General features: G+C 39.6%; 2 pseudogenes; both read left to right on the forward strand.

Moving 5' to 3' along the window:
• The first annotated feature begins 5,980 nt into the window (after window positions 1-5,980).
• On the forward strand, window positions 5,981-6,778 carry LOC136283748 (uncharacterized; annotated as a pseudogene).
• Window positions 6,779-9,448: 2,670 nt separating this feature from the next.
• On the forward strand, window positions 9,449-10,950 carry LOC136283635 (uncharacterized; annotated as a pseudogene).
• Window positions 10,951-11,660: the final 710 nt, after the last annotated feature.

The raw sequence follows: 11,660 nt of genomic DNA on the forward strand, positions 1-11,660 counted from the left end.
ACTCGTGGCCGAAAAACAATCTCTCCAGATTGTGCACCATGGTAATAATGATCGAGGAAGCCATTGTGAGGGGGCAAATTGCACAGAGAGGCACAGAATATCGCCAGGAGAGCAGAAGTCGCTAGAGCATAACCATCCGCTATGTTGGACACCATTAGCCCAACTCATAATGGACGAAAATACACCAAACTTGCTCACATGATTGGACATGATCCTCCCTGTTGATTTATGCTAATTTACATAGGTTACGTGACCTTACGCATGAAAGCGAGGCTGAAACACATAATTTTCCATAAATTTGTCAAAAAAAATCCTTATCATGCCAAACTTGCTCACCTTAGTCAGTTAGACATCTTGCATCGATTGGTGCCACTTTGTAGTGTCACGTGACCCCATACATGGAAACGAGGCTGGATATATCTGGTAGCATCGTGTAAGATGGCATTTGTCTTGCCAAATGTATTAACAACTACTAGGCAGATACATATCTGGTTATCCGAGTTCAGATATAAAAACTTCAACTAATCATTGTCCTATGGCCCATAGCACAGGGACTGCGGAGGCTCCATTTGAGAATCTATCTTCTACACATAATCAATAATTTTGCCAACTTATGATACTGGTTTCATGTATTCATTTTCACATGTATATTGGAACAAGGGCAGAAAATGAAAATAGCGACTACTGCTATTTTATATATACAGTCATGAAAGTCTTACTGAATATCTGTACACATTGTTCTGTTGTCCATTCCTATGGAATTTCCTGTTCGACTTCGTCTTCATCATACTCATCATCACTCTCAGCATACTCGTTCTGGCAATCTTCAGAGCACAGACAGAGATCAGTACAGACAAGTCCGGCTTTTTGACACTGACAACGGTTGTTAGAGCAACGGGACTTGGCGCACTTGCATCAGACAAGCTGTATAATTGCCTCTGGAGCTGGTGGAAGATTTGTCATGACTGGTACCCACTTTCCATCTTCATCTTGCCATCCATAGCCTTCTGGTGAGGGCAACACTGGGTTTGCTACATGATTGTTGTTCCAAACAAGAAGCTGGTAGTGTGCTCTCAGTATGGCTTGATGGAGAGCAGCTTGTGTGGGTGGCAACCTTTTAGACTCAGCTTGATTTTTCTTAAAGAGGGACCATCTGAGGGCTTTGACAGTTTTGATGTCTGTCTTCAGTTGGTACATCCGACAAACCAGCTGTTCCACTCCACTTCTTGTGCTGTCATCTGGCTGTTCGCCACAACCGAGGTTAGCAAGAGCTTGCAAGATAGGTGTGCTGGCGTTATCAGATTCATCCCAACAAATGGCTTTTCCCTTTCCAGAGAAACTCCCACTAACATCTGCTCCGGTCAACGCATGAAATGCTGGCAGCGCAGCCGTCTTAGTGGGCTTAAGGGCGTCTGCTATTGACCTCAAGTTGATAACTCTATGACTACTGCCGGTCCCAGTAAAAAAACAAGAGTTGGAGCACAAATCTGGATACTGTTGGAGAGCCAAAACAAGAACATCAGTGTCAGGAGAACATATAGATAGTTGGCTAGCACCTTGATCAGAGGCATCCAGAGCATGTAAAATAATCTTCGTGTCGGCTTCTTCTTGTGTACTTCGTAAATGCCTGACGTCTCTGTGCGTTGCCTCACATTCCGTTCCCCATGCCACAATGACTTGTAACCATTAACATTATCCATTACATTCTTTGCGAGAAACATAGTAAGTTTGCCCTTGGTCTTTGAATGAGCAAGAAGCTTCTTCATCGGCACCTTGGCGATGTGGGTAGAATCAGTGATGCGATGATAAATGGGAGCATGGCCACCTTGTCGTTTAACTCGTGTTGCTGATTTTAGTGAGGATGGTACATCATATCTGTCGAAGATTATTTGGAGCTCTTCTAAATCATTATACTTTACAAGCAAGTGATTCGTGAAATGTTCAGCCAAGTCTCTACAGTTCTTGATCCACTCTGGCTTGTCAAGTGATTGGACTTCGGCCATTCCATCAACAACTGCGACTTTGAATCCTGCGGTGATTACTTGTGTATTAGTACTAGGGCCACCTGCCTTCTCTAGGATATGCATAAGGGCACTCTTGCAAGAACAATGCAACATGGTACCATCTCGTGCAAACAAAGATCTTGGGACAACAGTGAACTCATGTAAGCCAACAGCCTCTTGGATGTCAATTTCTGGGCGGCTCTTGCACACCATCGCCAAACGAGCAAACTTTCTGTTTTCCTTTAACTCGATGATCGTGTCTTTAGCTTTGACTTTGATGACCTTAGCACTCGTTTTCAAGGTAAGAAGATTGCGCTTCTTTACAGGAGCCCAGAGGTTGATCTTTCCTGTCTTGATCCTATCTTGTACAAAATAGCTGAATAGCTTCCTCCCTTCTTCACTCTGATTAACAAGATCTTTCTTTGTTTTCTCATTCATCACAACTTTTGTGACCAAGTTGTACAGAGCGGTGTTGGTGTTCTGGTCTGATGAAAAGGGATTGGTGAAGGTCTTGATTGTCTCGGTCAACTTATTTATGCTGTTATCTTCGTGAGTCAAAACAGCTGAGTTTAGTTCTTGATGGTGTGCACGTTCCGGAACAAGACCTGCCATTGCCTCGGCTTCTGCTGTGAGTCGGGCTAGTTCTGGGGCAATGAGGAAAGTGCGCTCTCATTCAAAGTGATCCCTACTTACTTAGAATGAGAGTCTTTGGACTATTGCTCTCGTTTGAAATGGAATCAAAAGCCTGTTCCAACTGTGCCATGTTGAGTATTTCTCCGCTATCGAGGGCAGCTTGGGTAAGGTTCAAAAACTCCAGCTTAGCCGCTGTCTCACTTCTTGACCTTTCCTTGTCAACTTTGATAGTTTTACGCAGGACCCCAGTCACATGCTTCGCCCAGCAGCTTTTATGATATTTAATATCAATGGCATGAGCGTCAGTGCTGTCAAGAGAGCTACCAACAGATGATGTTGACAGCAAATGCAGAGGGTTCTGGTACTCCGCTTTCTCTTCACAAAAGAAGCATTGATTGCTGTCATAAGGGACGGTTTTCGACCTTGTAAGAAGACCCTGGTTAGTGAAATGAAATGAAATGTTTTGAGATGTCAAGGATGTCGTTACCTTTTCAGCGATTCCAAGATGAAAAACACAATAAAATAAAAAGTTAAAGTTATAAGCCATTACACCTAGCAACTACCTGAAGCGATTCACTTGTCTTTCTTCGAGCTTCATTTGGCCCTCTAACCTCTCTCTGAAACCTCTCTTTTACCCTCTTGATCTTTCCTTAGTGGGTGGTTTCTTGGTAGCACGACCTATGCCATGTTGCTTTTTCTTTAAGCTCTTCTAGTGGTAGATCTTTAAGCACAAGCCACAATGTTTTCGAGTTCATGTCCTCGTACTTTGAACGTTCTTCGATGGCTTCTAAAAGCTTTTGATGGGAAGTTGGATTTTGAACAAGATTGGCTGTACTTTTTTCTTTACATAGCTTAAAACCTAAAGGAGCATTAGACCGGCCAGAATCCGTCATACTACAAGCACTGTGATGACTGTAAGTACAACATGGCGGACAGTCAAATAATTACCGCTGACCAATAGTTCAGGCTCACAATCACCCAGGCTCCCTAGATTAAGAATCCACAGGAATTTGTGCGAAATAGGATTGTAGGGATCGCTCATAATAAAGTTATATAATATTATATAATAACCATTATCGTTACACCTTTTTAGCTCTTATTTTTTTTATTCAAATGCTATACATACAGCATTAATATGCATTACAATGAGTCAACGTTATCGTCCTGGATGTTGTGTTCACCTTTGGTGTGTTTTGCAATCCAGCCTCATTTCCATGTATGGGGTCACGTGACACTACAAAGTGGCACCAATCGATGCAAGATGTCTAACTTACTAAGGTGAGCAAGTTTGGCATGATAGGGATTTTTTTTGGCAAATTTATAGTAAATTATGTGTTTCAGCCTCGCTTTCATGCGTAAGGTCACGTGAGCAAGTTTGGTGTATTTTCGTCTGTTATCAACAAAGTTAGGAGGAATTATGTGTTTTAGCCTCGTTTTCACGCTGGATTTCATAGGTCAGAATTTAACCCCCCCTTAAAAGCCGTCTGAGCAAGTGGCGAAGCTGGCACCAAAACTTTTCATGTTTAGTAGGACCTAATGAACACTTTTACAATAGGTGCTTGCTTTCAGCATGAACTTCACACGGGACCTTATTTTAGGACATTTGCTCCCAGACTATTTTTCCTTCGTAATAGCTGAAACCTTGTAAGATTCCCAAGCCTTTCACTGGAATTTCCTGTATTTTACTGCTAACACGTGGTGTGTGAGGCTATTGGTTTGGACTGGACTCGTGTTGTCCTTGGCAATAATAGCTTCAAGTTCAGTGATCTACTTAATAAAAATATATTTGTTAATTACAAACATTTGACCCAAGAACAACTGGTCTGAATATTCATGGAGACTGCAGACTACAGACTACAATGATTAATGATAATGATAATAATTATAATAATGATGATAATAATAATAATTATCATTATTTTATTCCACATGGAGTTACTGGCCAAAGTATAATAACTAAATTTATTTTGGTGTCAATGCATTTGCTTGAGATTTATTTGAGTTTATTAATGGCACTCTAAATTAAAATAACAGAAAATGAAAGAAAGTAAAGAGTACACAATCTACTTAATCTAAAATTAAGTTCAGATTAGAATCTAATTGAAATCAAGATACATCATTTAATTCACAAATCCTGTATGCTTGGCTGCCTCGAGTGTTACTCTTTCCTTCTTGATGCATTAGTAAGTTCCAATCGAAAATCTTCGTTTTGTTGATGGTGGACTGAAAACGCCATGTTTTATTTTTGTCGAGAGAAGACAAAAGCGACAAATAAATACATATTTAATGAAAGGAGACTTTGAACTGACATCATATCATTTCAGATTTTTATTGAAGTTCATTACACTCCGAAAAAAGTTCATAGAAGATGATTACATAAAGCCCTTGCCACCATTACTTGGCTTTTTTGTCTCCTAACATGCTATTTTTCCAACTATGCAAGTTGCCTTAATCCTTCATCAACAAAAAGCTAATATTTTCAACTTCCTTGAAATAACTCAAATCTGCATAGCTCATAAAAGTTCCCTACCATATCAATTGAGAGTCGGCTGCTTTGGGACTAAATTCCAATAGGGTGGAACTTGGAAGCCTGTGCAGACGTTTTTAGCGCTATTTGGAAAAATGAAGACTACCCACTCTTGTCATGCAACATAGAAGGGGTGGTCTGGCCCCACCGTGTTGATACGTTGCGAATTGGGATTTCGTGACACGTAATGGTCGGCATACGGGGGTACCATGCTTAGCAAACCAGGCTTTGTTTTGCATCCCTGAGGTAAAATAAAACTTCGCGTAGTGGGACTTTCAGTAAAGACTTCCAAGTAGTTCTAAGGAACCTGAAGTCCCCAGGTATTGAGAGATTCACAATACAGCAAAAGAAAGATGGTATTTTACGTGACTTATTCAGAAGCTGGGGATGCAAGAGTTGTGCCATGCTCACTCACCATGTCCCTCAAGCGAATAATTGTGATTAACCCTAGAATACTCTGTCAATTTCAATCCCAAGTGACAGCTGCACTACCAACTAAACACTGGTTAACAAAGAAGAGGAGAAGATGCATTTTACATGTGTATCTTCTTAGCAATTAGGGACCTTAAGCACGGTCGACGAGAAGGACTTAAGCTGCTCTCGAAGTGAACGTCAACGTAATAAACAAATGAAAAAAATTGTTTCCGAGCTCCAGTTTTACCTTTATGGTTTCTTTTTACGAACTTCAGGAGCTTTTTCTGCTTAGCCACTTCCATGGATATTTAAATGACGAAGAACTGTTGCTGTTATACGAAGAATACAGTCCAAAAATCCATATTTTCTTCACGAGAATTGTGGCAGGTTTTCACTCGAAGACATGAACGATACAGAGTGTGTGGCAGAATTTTGATTCATAAAACGTGACCTTCCACTACTCGTAGAGGTCCTTCAAATTCCAGATAGCTTTACGCGTGCTACTAAAGATCCGTTGCGAGTGGAATGCAAGCCCTTTGCATCCTACTGCGAAGGTTGGCTTATCCATGCAGATATAGCGATATGCCTCCTCGATTTGGGAGGCCAGTACCTGTACTTAGTATAATCAGCAATCAAGTACTTGATTATGCGTATGATGTACACAGCCACAGAATCACGCAGTGGAATCGCGAAATTCTTTCGCCGCAAGCCCTTCAACTACATAGCGACGCTATTGCTGCCCAGGGAACTGCCTTGAATAATTGTTTTGGATTTGTTGACGGAACAGTTCGTCCAATATGCAGGCCAGGGGAACATCAGCGGGCGGTATATAATGGTCACAAGAGAGTCCATGCCCTAAAGTTTCAGTGTGTTGCTCTTCCCAGTGGTCTCGTAGGGCATCTATATGGCCCAGTAGGTTAGAACTTCATTTGATTTGAGTTTTCTCTAATTTCAAAGATATTCATAATAGAAAAGCAAACCTTTAGCATTTTTATATAAAAAGATTATATTTGTTCCTTTTTTAGAAGGAAGGAGGCATGATGCACGTATGCTTGCAGATTCAAGACTTCTCAGTGACCTTCAGACGGTTGCAAACTCACCTTTGGGGAATCCTTATTGCATTTATGGTGATCTGGTGAGTCCACCTTACTTTAAGCAGTCTTTCACTTATCGCCTGTCCGCTCGGCAATTTCCCGCGTAAGAGTGCATTCAAAACAGCTATGTTTTCATTTGCAAACTGGGGATTCAGGCATTAATGGAGAGTCATAAGGCAAGTTTTTTTCACGAACAGATATAGCTGGAAAATTTTCAGTTCACTAAATACTCTAAGCTTCACGGTAATCGTCGCCTTAACAAATTTATTACAACTCTTGAAACCTACCCAGTTTCAGCCGCCATTCTTAAAGAAGTGCCTACAAAAAGAAACAAAAATAAAGCGATTTACAAAACGTTACGGCGAAAAATATGATAAAAAAAATATTTCTATCTAATTTAGATAGCATATTCCTAAATCGTTTCGGTTTTCTGGGGACGAAAACTTTCAAACGGAGAAAAAATAGCCCAATGAATATTCACGTTAACTAGTCGACGTAGAAATACACGATTTCACGTTGTGAACTTCCAGTGGACAACGAGTGGTGGACAGTGGAGTGGCGTCGTGACATGCGCACTACCCTTGGATAATGGAAAATTACTTCCGATTCGTCGTCGTCGTCTTCCTCGTTGTCCTTGCTTGAGGTCCCTAATATTGATTCCTCACTTTAGAACAAACATAGAGTAGTTTTGCCCCACTGTTATTGGTACATTGCATAACCAAAGAAATAGCGCCTTCCATCTGCTTAACATTCTAGACATTCGAACGGTAAATGTGTATTAACACAATAATTTAAAGGTTTTGCATCTATAGCACAAAGATCTGCTTAGGTGGATCCCTTCCAGTTTTCAATATGCAAGTAGTATTCATGGATACAGGACCAATATGCATCCCAACAAAATTTACATAAATCCTAAGTGTGCAATATCTCTGGCAAACAAACAGTTGTCTATTCAGGAACTAATCTTTAAGACAAAATCCTACTAGACTTATTATAACTTAAAATCTTCAATTTCTTTGTGCAACACTCAAGACATTTGCCTTAATATCTACCTTATCATTATCGTCATTACTATTACCATCATTGTTATCATTATTACTATTTTCTTAAAGTGTAGTTCTATTCTCCCTCATTTGTGTTATTTAAGCAACTTAAGCAAACTGGAAGCCGACTTGAAAACTTAGTAGCTATTTAGCTTCCAGCTTCTTCATTTGTGCTATTTCTCAGTGTTTTAAGTAATTTGTATTTTAAATTTGTAATATGTAAAATATTACACATCATGAAAAACAAAAATGGTCACTGAGTCACCAGGAACTGAGACCAATAATTTCAAGCCTCAAATACAACTACCGGCCAGAAAAAGGAAAGAAAAATTGGCTTCATATGCAATCTAGGCACCATCTATGAAAGTTAGTAAATTAAAGTAACTAAGTGAAAAATAGCTTTGTAAAAGTGAACAAAGAGAATTAGATACTGTGTGCCACACATCATCAGTCATGTATATATCCTTTGGAGATTTAAGAGATGGGTATGGTTGTACTATTGATAAACAAATTTGATGAAAAGTTTTTGCATCTATGGCACTAAGGCCTGCGTAAGTGGATCCCTTCCAAAATCATTTTCAATATGCAAGTAGTGTTCATGGATACAACACCAGATATGCTTCCCAACAAAATTTATGTAAACCTTAAGAGCGCTTGTCTGTAAAAATCAGACAAATCCTAAATTTCGCGGCAAGGGTGAAAAATTCGATTTCTTTCATATTTTAATATTAGATAGGCTAGACTATAACTAAAATCAATGGATGCTTTTTTTTGGCAAAACATCTTTTTATTTCAGAGAAAAATACAAATAACAAAATTCCGTTAAAATCGTCATTTTTAGCAGCAAATTATTGCACAAGTTTGAGGGCTTGGAAAAACGCTTGGAAAATTTTACTTTCAGGTGATTTGAGATAATTTAAGTTTCTATACCTAATGACTGCCTAACTGGTGAAAAAAAATGCTATCTCCCATGAAGAGTATATTCAGTACTTAAAAAGCATCCTTTGGCGCATGTAAATTTATTGAATTTTGGACTAAAAGACCAACATTAACATTTGAAGTTCATCTGATAGGAGTTGTCAAAGAATAATAATAATTTATTAAAGTTCTATTGCACAAATATCAATTAAAATTTTCACTTGCGCATTACAATATCATTAGAGTGATTTAGCAAGAGGACGGGAACGTCATTTTCAGAACTTATGAAGAAAAACGAATAGTGCTGAAATCTAGTAACACGAAACGAAATGACAGCGACACAAGTCATAGAAAAGAAAAACTATCTGGTGGGCTTTAAAATTTGATAGATGAATCAGCAGACTCGAGACGAAACTGAAATGGACTAGTTTCAAAGTTTAATCGCCCATGTGGGTTCATAGTTAACAACTTACTTGCCGTATCTATAACTATCCTCTGTTTGCGCTTGTTACATAACTCTCAAAGAAGGTAATTTCGTTGTCCTTAGAGTGGTCTATAAAACCGAAAATTCAAAGGTGGTGATGATCTTTAGAAAGCCGGGGTGATGATTCTCATTGCAACGACTGCTAAATCACTAAGGACTTTAAGAACCTTGAACGTGATGGTCTGGAAAACGTGAGGACCGAGAGTGGGGCTGAAGCGAGCACTGCGTTCTAAGCGCGGGAAATATGTAGTTAAGATCAACAACGCGATCATTTAGACTAGTAGTTATGGTCTGGAAAACAGTGAAAACACTTTTCACCTTTCCCTACAAGAATGACTCAAAACTCATATAAGACTTTACAGGAAGCTTGGCTCCTTTCTCTGGAAGAAAAGCTAATAGATGATGAAGAATTTGCCATGCTGTATGAAGAATTCACTCCCCAAAACCTTCCGTTTCGCCACTGGATTATGAAAAATTTTCCCTCGAAAACAAAGACCCGGCAGAGTGTAAGGCAGACTTCAGATTTGAAAAGAGTGACATCCCATCGTTGGTGAATGTTTTACAGATGCCTGATACCTTCACATGCCCGAATGGTACCGTTTGTGATTCAACAGAAAGACTTTGTGTTATACTAAAGCGTTTTGGCTATCCGTGTAGGTTGTCTGATATGATTTCTACTTTTGGTCGATCAGTACCCGAGCTCAGCATGATTAGCAATGAAGTTACTGAATGGATGTACAATGCTCATGGCCACAGGATTACCGAATGGAATCATTTCATTATGCCTCCTAATCTACTGCAAACTTACTCTGTAGCAATTCATGACAAAGGTGCCGCCTTGGACAACTGTTTCGGCTTTGTTGATGGAACGGTTCGTCCCCTATCAAAACCAGGAGTCAATCAGAGAGCTGTTTATAATGGCCACTAGCGTGTTCACGCTCTTAAATTTCAATCCTTGGCCCTACCAAATGAACTGACTGGCAATCTGTTTGGACCAGTAGGTAACAGTATATTCATTCATCTTTTATAGTGGGATAGTGCCGTAGCTGTTTTCACTTGGATAGACATTTTTATCACTTATGTGAACTTAAAAGTTAGATTGATTTCTTTTCTCACAATGTTAAGCTGACGTTTCTTGATGACTTCCTCAAGGTCTCTCAAATCAGAGGTATTTTCAGTAGCTTCCACTCCTAATCGTTATTAGAGGAACTGGTTTTCCTGTCACCACAGACCAATAAATTCTAAATTCTGACTTATAGGCCATAAGTACCTGGGCTGCAAGAATAATAGCCAGCCAATCCTATGTTGTTTTTGGCCTACTCATTTACTAAGCTAATCAATGGTCTACATAGGTAACAGTTTGTCAGCCAACCAATGTGTAACTGATTGTGTCTCAGAAATTATTTTTTTCTCTCTTGTGCGGAGGGATGAATGCATGATGCAAGAATGCTGGACACATCTGGCCTCTATGTTTACCTGGCACAGTTTGCCTTTTCCCCTGCTGGACAGGAGATGTGTATCTACGGGGATCTGGCATATCCTCTACGTACCCATCAGTAGTGCCCCTTCAGATATGGGGTGTTAACAAGACAAATGGAAGAGTTTAATGCATCTATGAGTTCTGTACGTACAAGTGTGGAATGGTTGTTTGGAGACCTTATGAATTATTTCAAGTTTCTCGACTACAAAAAATCTCAAAATTGGCCTTAGCCATGTTGGAAAAATATACATTATTTGTGCACTTTTGCAGAATGCTTTAACATGTCTTCACCGCAATACAACTGCTGACCACTTCGGTATTGACCCACCACCACTAATCGATTACTTTAGCTAAAATACTGTAACAAAAACACCTGTTAATGCCTAAGTTTGCATAAAATCTTGCATAAGTCCTGATTGAACAGTTTTTGTGGGAATGTTACGACAGGCAGATCTAAACAAAGGAGTGGCAAATAATACTTTGAGTACAACATTTTGTGAAAATGTAAATCTTAAACATGTAAACATCAACAAATAAGAATTTAATGTCTACTTGTTAAGCATTTTACTCATGATGCCCATGACCTGCTGCATTATGAGCATTTGTTGCTGGTGGAATTGTTGCTGTTGATTTTGCAGTTGTTGCTGCTGGAACTGCCGCTGTTGTTGCTGGTGCATTAGCTTCAGCATATCAGCCTGTTGTTGTTGCACTTGAAGTTGTTGTTCCTGTCTTCCGTTTTCCAGCTCAAGTTCCCTTCCTAATTTCTGCACAGCTCTGTGCTCTTTCCTTTAGAGACTCCATGGCATCTCCAGTTTTTCCTCTTGTTCGTTTTGGTTTGTCCTCACCCTCTTCGGCTCCCTCTAAAGCCCTTTTTTTCCTTTGGGAAAGCCTTTCCATAGCTTTCATTCTTGCATCTTCTGCTTTACCCTTGTCAGCTTTATCCCTACCCCATGTATCTGTGGGAGAACTCTCTTCAAGTGCAATAATTTTCTGTATTAGGTCATCTAATTCACTTGGCTCATTTGGGGATATTCCTGATGCTCTTTCTTCAACTCCAATTTTTT

The sequence above is a fragment of the Pocillopora verrucosa genome, chromosome 10 (genome assembly GCF_036669915.1).
Source record: "Pocillopora verrucosa isolate sample1 chromosome 10, ASM3666991v2, whole genome shotgun sequence".
NCBI lineage: Eukaryota > Metazoa > Cnidaria > Anthozoa > Scleractinia > Pocilloporidae > Pocillopora > Pocillopora verrucosa.